The sequence below is a fragment of the Lichenostomus cassidix genome, chromosome 5 (genome assembly GCF_008360975.1).
Source record: "Lichenostomus cassidix isolate B80296 chromosome 5, HeHo_3.0, whole genome shotgun sequence".
NCBI lineage: Eukaryota > Metazoa > Chordata > Aves > Passeriformes > Meliphagidae > Lichenostomus > Lichenostomus cassidix.
The window spans coordinates 50,497,039-50,506,485 of record NC_139486.1 but is presented as its reverse complement, the minus strand read 5'-3'; the positions used below and the strand labels follow the sequence as shown (position 1 = coordinate 50,506,485).

At 47.6% G+C, this 9,447-nt stretch overlaps 1 long non-coding RNA gene across 1 annotated transcript; it reads left to right on the top strand.

Annotated features, from left to right (window-relative positions):
- Positions 1–5,885: 5,885 nt before the first annotated feature.
- LOC146436610 (uncharacterized) lies at positions 5,886–8,902 on the top strand. Its single transcript, XR_014852916.1, has 3 exons — positions 5,886–6,418; positions 7,587–7,776; positions 8,593–8,902. It is a non-coding gene; the product is annotated as an uncharacterized LOC146436610 (long non-coding RNA).
- The last annotated feature ends 545 nt before the right edge of the window (positions 8,903–9,447 follow it).

The following is a 9,447-nucleotide window of genomic DNA, read 5'->3' as shown; positions in this document are numbered from 1 at the left end:
AACTTTCTGGCAGGTGGAAGTTCACTGGCATGTCAAAATTCCAACCAGGGCAACCAAAGCTCTTCAAGCACACCCCAGTCAGTGGGCAGCCTGGTGTCAGCTGCCCAACAACCTGAAGCACATCTCCAAAACTGGAGAAGCCTGACCTTGCAGGTCCCCCAGCTCCTGGGCAGCACACTGGCTACAGAAAAGTAGTGTTGTCAGAAAGCGCCTTCATAAAATACTGTCATTTTTAGGACACCTAGAGAAAGTCTCAAACTGACAGACATTAATGACAGGGAGGGCTTATCCAAGAAGCTAATGGGGTTTAAGTGGGATAACCCCAGGCTGACAGTGGCAGATAGCATCGCTCAGACACCTGGACAGAAATACCTGCACTACACAGCACTGGTATTATTGGCTCAGCACGAACCACAAGAGGCACGATGCAGCCCAGCGGGATTAGTGGAAACCTCCACCTGGGAGAATTTAGGGTAAGCTCCTCAGCGTTTAGTCCCGGGGTAGTTTAAATAGTTTTGTGCTTAAGGAATGGGCTCTGAAAATCCCTTTGTTAAGCGCTGAAGTGCTGGTCGGCTCTTTGGCACAGCCTCATTCCGATAGCTCATCCCCAAAGGCGATGATGGCTCGGCGGAGGAGCAGAGCCGCGGCGCTCCGGTGTGTGCTACCTGCAGGAGCAAGCTCCGCATCCCGGCTTTCAGGCTGCCTCTGCATCACTGCCGACTGGAGCCCCGGGTGAGGCTGCAGCCCTGCAGACAGCACTGCGAAGGGGCTGTGCTGCCTCCCAGAAGGGCTGCTGCTCACTTATACCTTCCCTCGGTGGCTTTTTTTTAATTCCGGTCTCATTTCCTTTTTTCAGCAGCTCCATCTTTCTGTGACGCACTTACAAGATATGGCATTGGTTTGTCATTATAATATACTTATTTTCATTATAAACCTACTCTAGCTGGACCTTTCCAAAGGAGCCAAACTATAGATGACAAGCTCTTCATTTGTATACTTGGGAGTCATTTGGTCAAGTAAAGCTGCTGTGTGTAAACGTCACATTCACTGCATCACAATTGGAGTGAAGCTTTTATGCACAGGGCTTTTTATTTTCCAATCAGCAGCCCTGAGTTGGGACTTTTGGGGTAAACTGGTAGCTCTGGGCAGCTTTGAAGCATCACAAGTGGAGGTTTTTGTCTCCCGAAGATTTACTAGCAGCGATCTTTTCTTCAACCGTTTTATTAGCCTCCTTTTACATATGTATAGCAGTGAGAGGGAAAAACCTGTTGTTGGTGAAGTACAGACCCTATTTCCCCTGTGGTATTCACACACAAAAAAAAAAAAAAAAAAAAATTGTGTGAAAAATTGTTGCCCAGTGCCTCCCCAAATCTTGAAATTTAGCTTAGCACTGTGACGTTTTCAAACCCTTCCAGCCTTCTCCACCCCCCTCGCCCTCTTTTAAAGGTTGAAGCTGGGGTAACAAATTCAGCAGTGAGAATGGATGCCCTGCCCTTGGCTTCCTGGAGCTGCCAGAATAAATCTGGACCCCCTGGACGAAACGCTGAAAAGTTTTCACCCACTTAACATGGGTTTTATAATTTTAACTTGCAAGTTCTTGTTGAATTGAGCCCCGTTGCGTGGACAAATTGGACAAGAAAAGTTTAAATGTTACCACTTTGGCTTCTCCTCAAGTGGTGCTGAGCACAGATGTTTGCGGGGGCCATCATGTCCCTATAAGAATGGGGGCTTTGTGTGCATAACCTTACAAAGGGCAGAATAGCCCTGCTTTGCTGCCAGCCACAGGATCATCCTATCTTTATGTGTTGATTTATTAGGCCAGGGATGAATGAAACCGTAATTAATATTACTGAAGCATTAGAGTCTATTTAATTTAAATGCCACTGAATATTTCACTTTCAGTTGGGAGTGACAATGTGTTCGGGACTGTTGGTGAAAGCCTCAGCCATCTGTTACCCCTACTAAGAAGGGAAGACAAGAGAGACACAGGGAGACAGAGAGCATTGAGCTTTGTGGCTTTTCCAAGCCTCCAGGATCATCATTCAACTCAAGGGCAGCCAAGAAACATTCCTGCGCACCGGACCCTCAGTGTATAGGGGAAAGGCCTGAAAGGGTATGGGGGCAACACATCTCCCTGAAGGATGGAGAGAGGGGGAGACAGAGCGAGAAAGGTGGAGATTTACAGTAAGTACTTATGTACATGCATACCTAAAATATATTTGAGCACGTGCAACAAAGTGTTGTGGCAGTAGAAGGAGGGTAGAGCGTGAAACTGGTCAACCTACAGATGGTGTGAAGATTTTTATAAGGAGGAAGGGAGGGAGGGAAGAGTCAAGGCAAGGTCTGACTGTTGGTTTTAATTAGCCCGAGCAGTGAGGTTCCGGTGCAGCTCCAGCAAACATCCAGGCTCTGACTTGATGGGTCTCAAAATGTTGGGAGCATGAGACATTTCCCACGAGCTGCTGCTGCAACGTGGTCTCCACCAATCCAAACAAAAAAAAAGCGTGGAGGGGGAAATAAAAAGGGCAGCAGTGTAGGCAGCAGGCTTAGTCCCCGAGAAATGCTGTGGGGCATGAAATGAGCAGCTGGTGAAGCATTACCTTTGCTCCTGCAGTGCCAGAGGGTCCCGGGCAGAGCAGGGCTGGGCACACGGGCGGGAGGAGTGCGCAGAGCCGGGCCCTGCTTGGGAGATGCCGGCGAGGCTGGGCAGGGACGCGGGTGGGAGGCTCTGTAGTCCGTGGGATGGTAATTAGCACAGTGGGTTTTCTTATAATTGGGATCGTTTGTTCTCCCAGTTTTTCTCCTGCGAACTGATTTCATGCCAGAGGGAAGCTGTGTGACTCACACCTTGCCATGCCAATTAGCTGATAAACATCAAATGTAAGCAAAGATGGCCTAATTAAGACTAGTCGCCCAACCTCTACATGCATCATGTCAAAATCCCACCAGCCTTTCGCATCCAGACTTATTTTCTTGTTTGCTGGGACTAAATTAGTGGCTTTGCACAAGACCCACTTATCTTTGAGAGAATCTCAGAGCAGGTAATGAGGGAAACTGGGAGCTGGGCACAGGAGCGGTGTCACCCCCTCCAAATCGGTGGGTGCCTCATGCCAGAGCTGAGTGCAGGGATTTGTCAGCCACGGGGTAATGCTGGAGGCTGACCCAGCAGCCGCATCCTGAGGTATTCACTCAATTTGTCTTCCTGAGTGCCGCTATCTGTACGTGAAATCTGTAATGTGTGTGTCTCCTGCTGCTCTCACCTGCTGTGAAAATTCATCAATCAGAGCCCCTGGCTTACCACGGGCCCGGCCCCCGGCTCGCAGCCCGGGGAGTTATTTGCACTTTGGAGAGGAGGTGTACGACAGCCACACATCCCAGCAGCAGCGTTTCACACCCACTTCGCACCGGAGCGCGGGATCGCACAGGTGAGCTGCGGCAGAGGAACAAACCCGGGGAGGAATTTTTATTCTAGGAGGTATCCGAATGAAATCCACAGGATTGTTTCTCTGCATTATAAAAATTTTTAAGGGGCCAGAAATATCAGTGGATCATCTGGACCATCCCTCTGCACCAAGACGAGATGCCCTGCGTGGCTGAGACTCCCATGGGATATCCCTGCAGGCTGTCCTGGCATCTCACTGGCCTTGCTGCCAGGCAAGACATGCCTTTGGTTTGAACCGAATCCCTTTGTGACACGCTGAGCCCATTTGCTCCAGTCCTACCCAGGAGGAGCACAGACAGCAAGTCTTCCCCTTTGTCACCATCTTTAATGTACTTGGAGGTTGTTATAATCTCTTCTTCCTTAGCATTTTCTCCTCTTCCAAGCTCTACAACTCCAGGTCATCCATCAGTTCCTCATAAATCCTGTTTTCCAGGTCTTTCATGATTTTCAGTGCTCATCTCTGGAGGCTCTTCAAGCCTCTCTGTTGCTCATGAAGCAAAATGTCCAAATGGGAGCATGGCACCCACCTGGCTGTGCTCCACCCCCTCCCTGGTTGCATCATGCTTGTCCCTCCTACATTGTACCTTGTTCCTTCCAACCCAACGTGGTCATCCTGAATGCCATCTCACCTTCCTGCATGCCACTGGTCCTCTTTGCTTTGGGTCACCTGAGGCTGGAATTGGGTAATACCAGTGCCACTATGCAGGGCAGGAATGACAGTTTAGTGGGGGCTGGTTGCAAGGCTGACCATCCTGAGCCCAGCCCATAGTTAGATCAAACTGGCACTTAATCTATGACTGTCCTGATGTCACTGGGGTTGTGCAGGATTTCTTCATCCAAACCACATTGCCCAACCTTGTTCAAGAACACATCCTGAGAAACACTACCTTCCTGAAGTGAGAGAAAACTGGAGGCATCCACCACTTCTCTCCACAGAGCAGGACTTCCCCTGTCATAGAAAATAACTGGAGTGGTTTATCATAGTTTGTTCTTGACAAATCCCCATTGGTAACCCTCAGGTGTCTACAAATATTTGTGAGATTATTTGTTCCAGCACTTTCCTGGGGTGGAAAGTGGGTTGCCTTGTCTAAAACTCACCAGCGCCTCTTTTCCCAGCGTAAAGGTCCTCTACAAGCCCTTGGTGAAAGCTGCTAATGGCTCTGAGCCCACTTTAGACCCTTTGCTAACCATCCCAGGCAGCTGGGGAATAACCTCTCACACCATGTCAGTGAGAGCAATGAAACACTGCTAATACTTCCCTTCTTCCCACTAAAGATTACAGGAGATAGGGAAATTAGCTGTTCTGGTTTAGTCTGGTTGAGCTGGTGGCTCATTTATCCACAGGGAGAGGGATCTGGTCCTTCAAGAGGAGGCAGCAATCAGCTCTGCCTTGTGCTCACCGGTGCACACCCATCTTTCTCGTGCCCAGTTACACAATTCATGCCAGCATCCCTGTGAATGACCAGATTCTTTGGAAGGAAAGATGAAGGAATGCAGGAAAGGCAGACATAATGCAATTGTAAAGATGGCCAGTCACAGCCTGTGTCAGCAGCATCCTCTTCTCAACCCCCCTCCTGCTTGGAGGTGCTCCAGAAATAAGCACGGACTCTTCCCACTACTCTGACCAGGTTGGGAAGTAGGACTGGGTGGATCAGCTCTTTATAAGGGGGGAATGGAATGTATACATTTCCACACAACAAATAGAAGGAATTCTGATATCATTTATTCAAAGAACCTTACAGCAAAAACTTTAAATCTTTAAAAGTTATCTGCCTTGCAAATCACACTAATGCCAGGCACTGCTTCCCTGAGTAGCTGGGAAGGCTATGCTGGTACCTGGCTGGAGGAGTGAGCGAAGAAGCTTCGCACAAAACTGCTGGTGTCCTAATCAGTGCAAACATGGCGAAAATCAAGCAGAGAAATCCAGATTGCACTAGCAGTGTGTGTGTATTCACAGCTCACATCAGCATAGATGGGCTTACAGCACAGGAGTGAAGGTGTGAAGATACCTCAACTGTTTTACTGGGTAAGTCGTCAAGTACATAGTAAAAAACAACTTCATGGCTGTTCAACAGTCTGGTGGGATTCTGAGGAAGACAGTTGGCAATAACATGTAAAGCAGGCCCTTGACGGTGGTGTCAGCAGGAAGTTTTTATATTTCATGAACTTGCTATTGTCTAAAAGCCTTTTGTAAAGAGTTTACCAGCTAATCAGCAAAGTAACGTAATTATGCCAGATGACAAAGCGTTTCGCATGTTTGAGTTTCTCCCCTGGCAGGGCTCTAAACAACGTGTAGCCTCATAACTTTTTAAATTCCAGTCAGATCCCGCATGCTCTCCCCACTGGCCTCCAGCTGACTCATCCTTTTCAGAATATTTCTTTTCATTACTGTGTCTGTAGGCTGCACATCCCAGAGCTGGAGCCAGATCAAGCTGGTACTAGCCAGTGTGGTGAACCAGCATTTCTCCACGGTGGTCTCATCAGCTTCTACTGAGTTTCAGCTTTTACTGAAAAGAAAAGGGAAAAAAAACAATCAAGCTCTCCACGAACGAGGAGCAAGCTTTGTGACAGTGGCCTCAAGCAGGACTGCTCCACTGACACAGTAGGGAAAGAGGACAATGGGGAAGTGTGACTGAACCACAGAGGGGACCTGCAGATGGTCCCAATGGCAGCGTAACCTGTGGGAGCTGTGACTGTCTCTGCATCCTCACCTGCACACCCAGGGCAAATGGCAGGGGACACTGGAGGGGAGAGGACCCACACAAGTTTACAAATGAGGCTGCTGCCAGAGTGAAGCAACCTGGAGCAAACCCCATCCTGGTGTCCCTTCCCTGAGGTCCCACGACAGCAGAACTCCTCAGGCACATCGATGTCCATCTCCAGAGGCTGCAGTCCCTGTGCCTGCCCTGCCTGGCACAGCTGCCACGTGCCAAGTGACCCTTTCTCTGTGTGAGAACCAAAGGGAAAACGATGCTCGTCAGCCACAAAGCACCATGTAAGTAGAAATGGAAGATTTCCAGCTCCTAAAGAGCTACCAGTGAGCATTTCCAAAGTGGCATTAAAGAACACTTTGAAGTACAGCCCATGAGTTTAAAAAAAAAATGCATTTGGGGGATAAATCCATATCTTGTTCCAAAGAAACAAACTAAGCTGTGTTTTACTAAATATAGACATGTAAGGCACAGCAAAATTAATCAAAACTCTCAATCATATCTCCCAAAGAGATGTGTTGTGACAGGAGACCAGCAACACCATGAAAATAAGGGCTCGGTATTCCAGTACTTACACGCATGAGTTACCTCCGTAGTGTAAGCAAAGCCACTGGATCAAACACTTGAAGGATTACACCCCTCACAGCTCCCACCAGGTCACTTGGCAGGATCTTTCCCACCAGACGGTGGCTCATGCTCTGACCAGGCTCCCAGCACTTCCTCCATGCCGATGGTGAGTCTCCAGAGCTTGGCTTTTCCGTCATCGGGGATCAAGCAGAAAAGTAACACTAAAAAAAAAAAGCTTTATTGATTTGGTTGTATGAAATGATCCCCTTTGCAGCACAGTTTACACTAAGCCTCCAAATCTGACATCTCTTTGAAAGCCCTCTTAATATATCCAATTATAGATTTTCAGCAACTTTGTGGAATGTCGGCTTTCCCGGCGACTGACCCCGGAAAACACCATTGAAATCAGGAGGGATTTTGCTATTGAGCTCAGTGGGGGAGGATCAGGTCCTACATAATTTTATTGTCAGCAATGATGACCTCTCTTCACAAATGAAGAATACCCATACTGAACCATGGCCTTCGGAACGTAAACCATTTATTTTTATAGCTGGATCCTTCCCCAAGTGGGATATTTTGTGCATGGTTAACTTATCCCAGGGCTTTAAATGCTTGCCAAGTGGCTTTAATAGCAGGATGTTGTTTAAAAAGATTGGGAAGGATTGTGGGCAGTAATAGAGATAATTGCCAAGGAGAGATAAATGAATCTTCAATCTCAAACCAACTTGGCTTTATCATTGGGTCAGGAGGGAAGATCCAGAAAAATCCCCTGTCTAAGACTAAATGTGTAATGATAGTTTGGAATTTAGGAAAGTTGGCAGCCATCGAGATTTTGTGATAAAAACATCTTTGGAGGCTTAATACAGGTTTGCAATTCCATATACAGGCATGAAATCCCCTTTTCACTCCAGGGATTTGGCATCGTGAAATAAAAAAGCTGGAGGTGAATTTCTGGAAGAGGAGCAGACAGCAAGTGACATCCTGAAATGAGAGTTCTGCAGGTGGCACCAGGGGAGGGAAATGGCATCTGAAGGGGCTGAGTGCAGATCCAAGCAGGTAAGGAGTGTCTGTAGGACACAGGTCACCTGCAAGGGGTCCAGGTGTCCCCAGGATGCCACTCAGTGCCTCTTGATCACACCAAAGCCAGTTCTCAGCTGCCCTTTAGTACCTGGAGCAGCTGGGAGAGAGTGATGCATGCCAGACCCAGAGCTTCCCTCTCTGCTTTGGAAAGAGCAGAGAAAGCATATCCAGGACATATCTAAGTGTTTATTTATTTATTCATTCACCAGGGAGGGGAGGAGGTTGGAAGCCAACCATTTTAATGAGGAATTATCTTACCTTACCATGCAGAATAAGGTACTGCATGACACAGCAACTTTTCAGGTCAACCTTTTTAAAAATGAGTTGCCAAATAAAGAGTGTTGAACAGGAAAAAAACAAGGACTGACTTCAGACAGGTCTCTCCCACTAGGATTTGGGGAGTTTGAGTGGAATGTCAGCTTTTCTCCCTCTGTGACATCCTCTCTTTCCTTGCCTGCTGCCAGACAGTGCCCCAGGCTGCGGCACCCTTGCTGCTCCCTGCAGCCCATGCTACCCGAGGTGACTTCTGCAAACACTCACGGGGCTTTTAAAAGAATGGGGAAAGGCATTTTAGAGAGAGATGACTTATTTTTCAGCAAAAGGCCTCACCCAACCTGGAAGCAGGGGGACTTCTGGGGTGTAATCAGTCAATGTGGAGCACTCATGGGGCTTTCATCAGAGTGGAAAAGGCCTTTTAGTGAATTAAACTTATTTTTCAGCAAAGACCTTTTCCAGCTCGGGGTAGGGTTTTTCCCAGTTATCCTCTTACCAGTCTACTTTTCTCCTTTCCAGAGCCTGTATTTCCAGATATGGGAAATAACATGGAGGAAAACCAGTAGGATTGTACAGGAAGCCTAACAAAATTATTTCTCTCATTATGATCTGGAAAGCAAACAGTGACCCAATTTTTCCAAAAGCAAAATTAAAAAAGGCAGAGCAATGTGACACGAGCAATACAAACCAGGACATCTTTGGATTAAAGAGTCACTATTGCAAACCACCCAGCTACTTGCCATGCTTGCAATTGCCCCTAACAGTTGGATAAAAGCTATGGAAGAGGTGAATGGTTTGTTGTGACAAATTTTCCCATGTAAGTAAGGTCCAGAAGTAGTGCTGTTCTTGTAAGGTTTACAAAAAAAAAACCAAAAAACAAAAAAAACAAGCTATGAAATAAAACTGGGGCAAAGAAAACATAAAACCATCCCCTACCATGAAAACTAAAATCTCCTGCCAGTGAGTGATGCCACATTACCCCGAAGCAGAGCCTTCTTTCTGGTGTGGGATTCGCAGCCCTTTCCCAGCTCAGGGATTTGCATTTCCAGGCTCTTAGCCCTTCTCTGGGGAAGGGGTGCAGCCTCCCCAGCCGGCAGGCCCTCAGCTAAACTCGCCACTGCCTCGGGCTCCTGTTCACAGCCCGCTTGCCTTTAACACGGACATGCTCGCACTTGGCGGCATTATTCGGAGCTCTGGGTCTGATGATCATATTTATATGGCTGACACCCAGACCTACTTGCCTATTCCTGTGGATTCCCGTGAAGTGCTGTCATGGCTTATTACCTGTCTATCTGCCTTCAAGCCTGGGTGACTTTTAATTTTTTGAAGCTTAATTCTGGGAAAACAGAATCGTTTCAGATTGGTTCGCTTCAC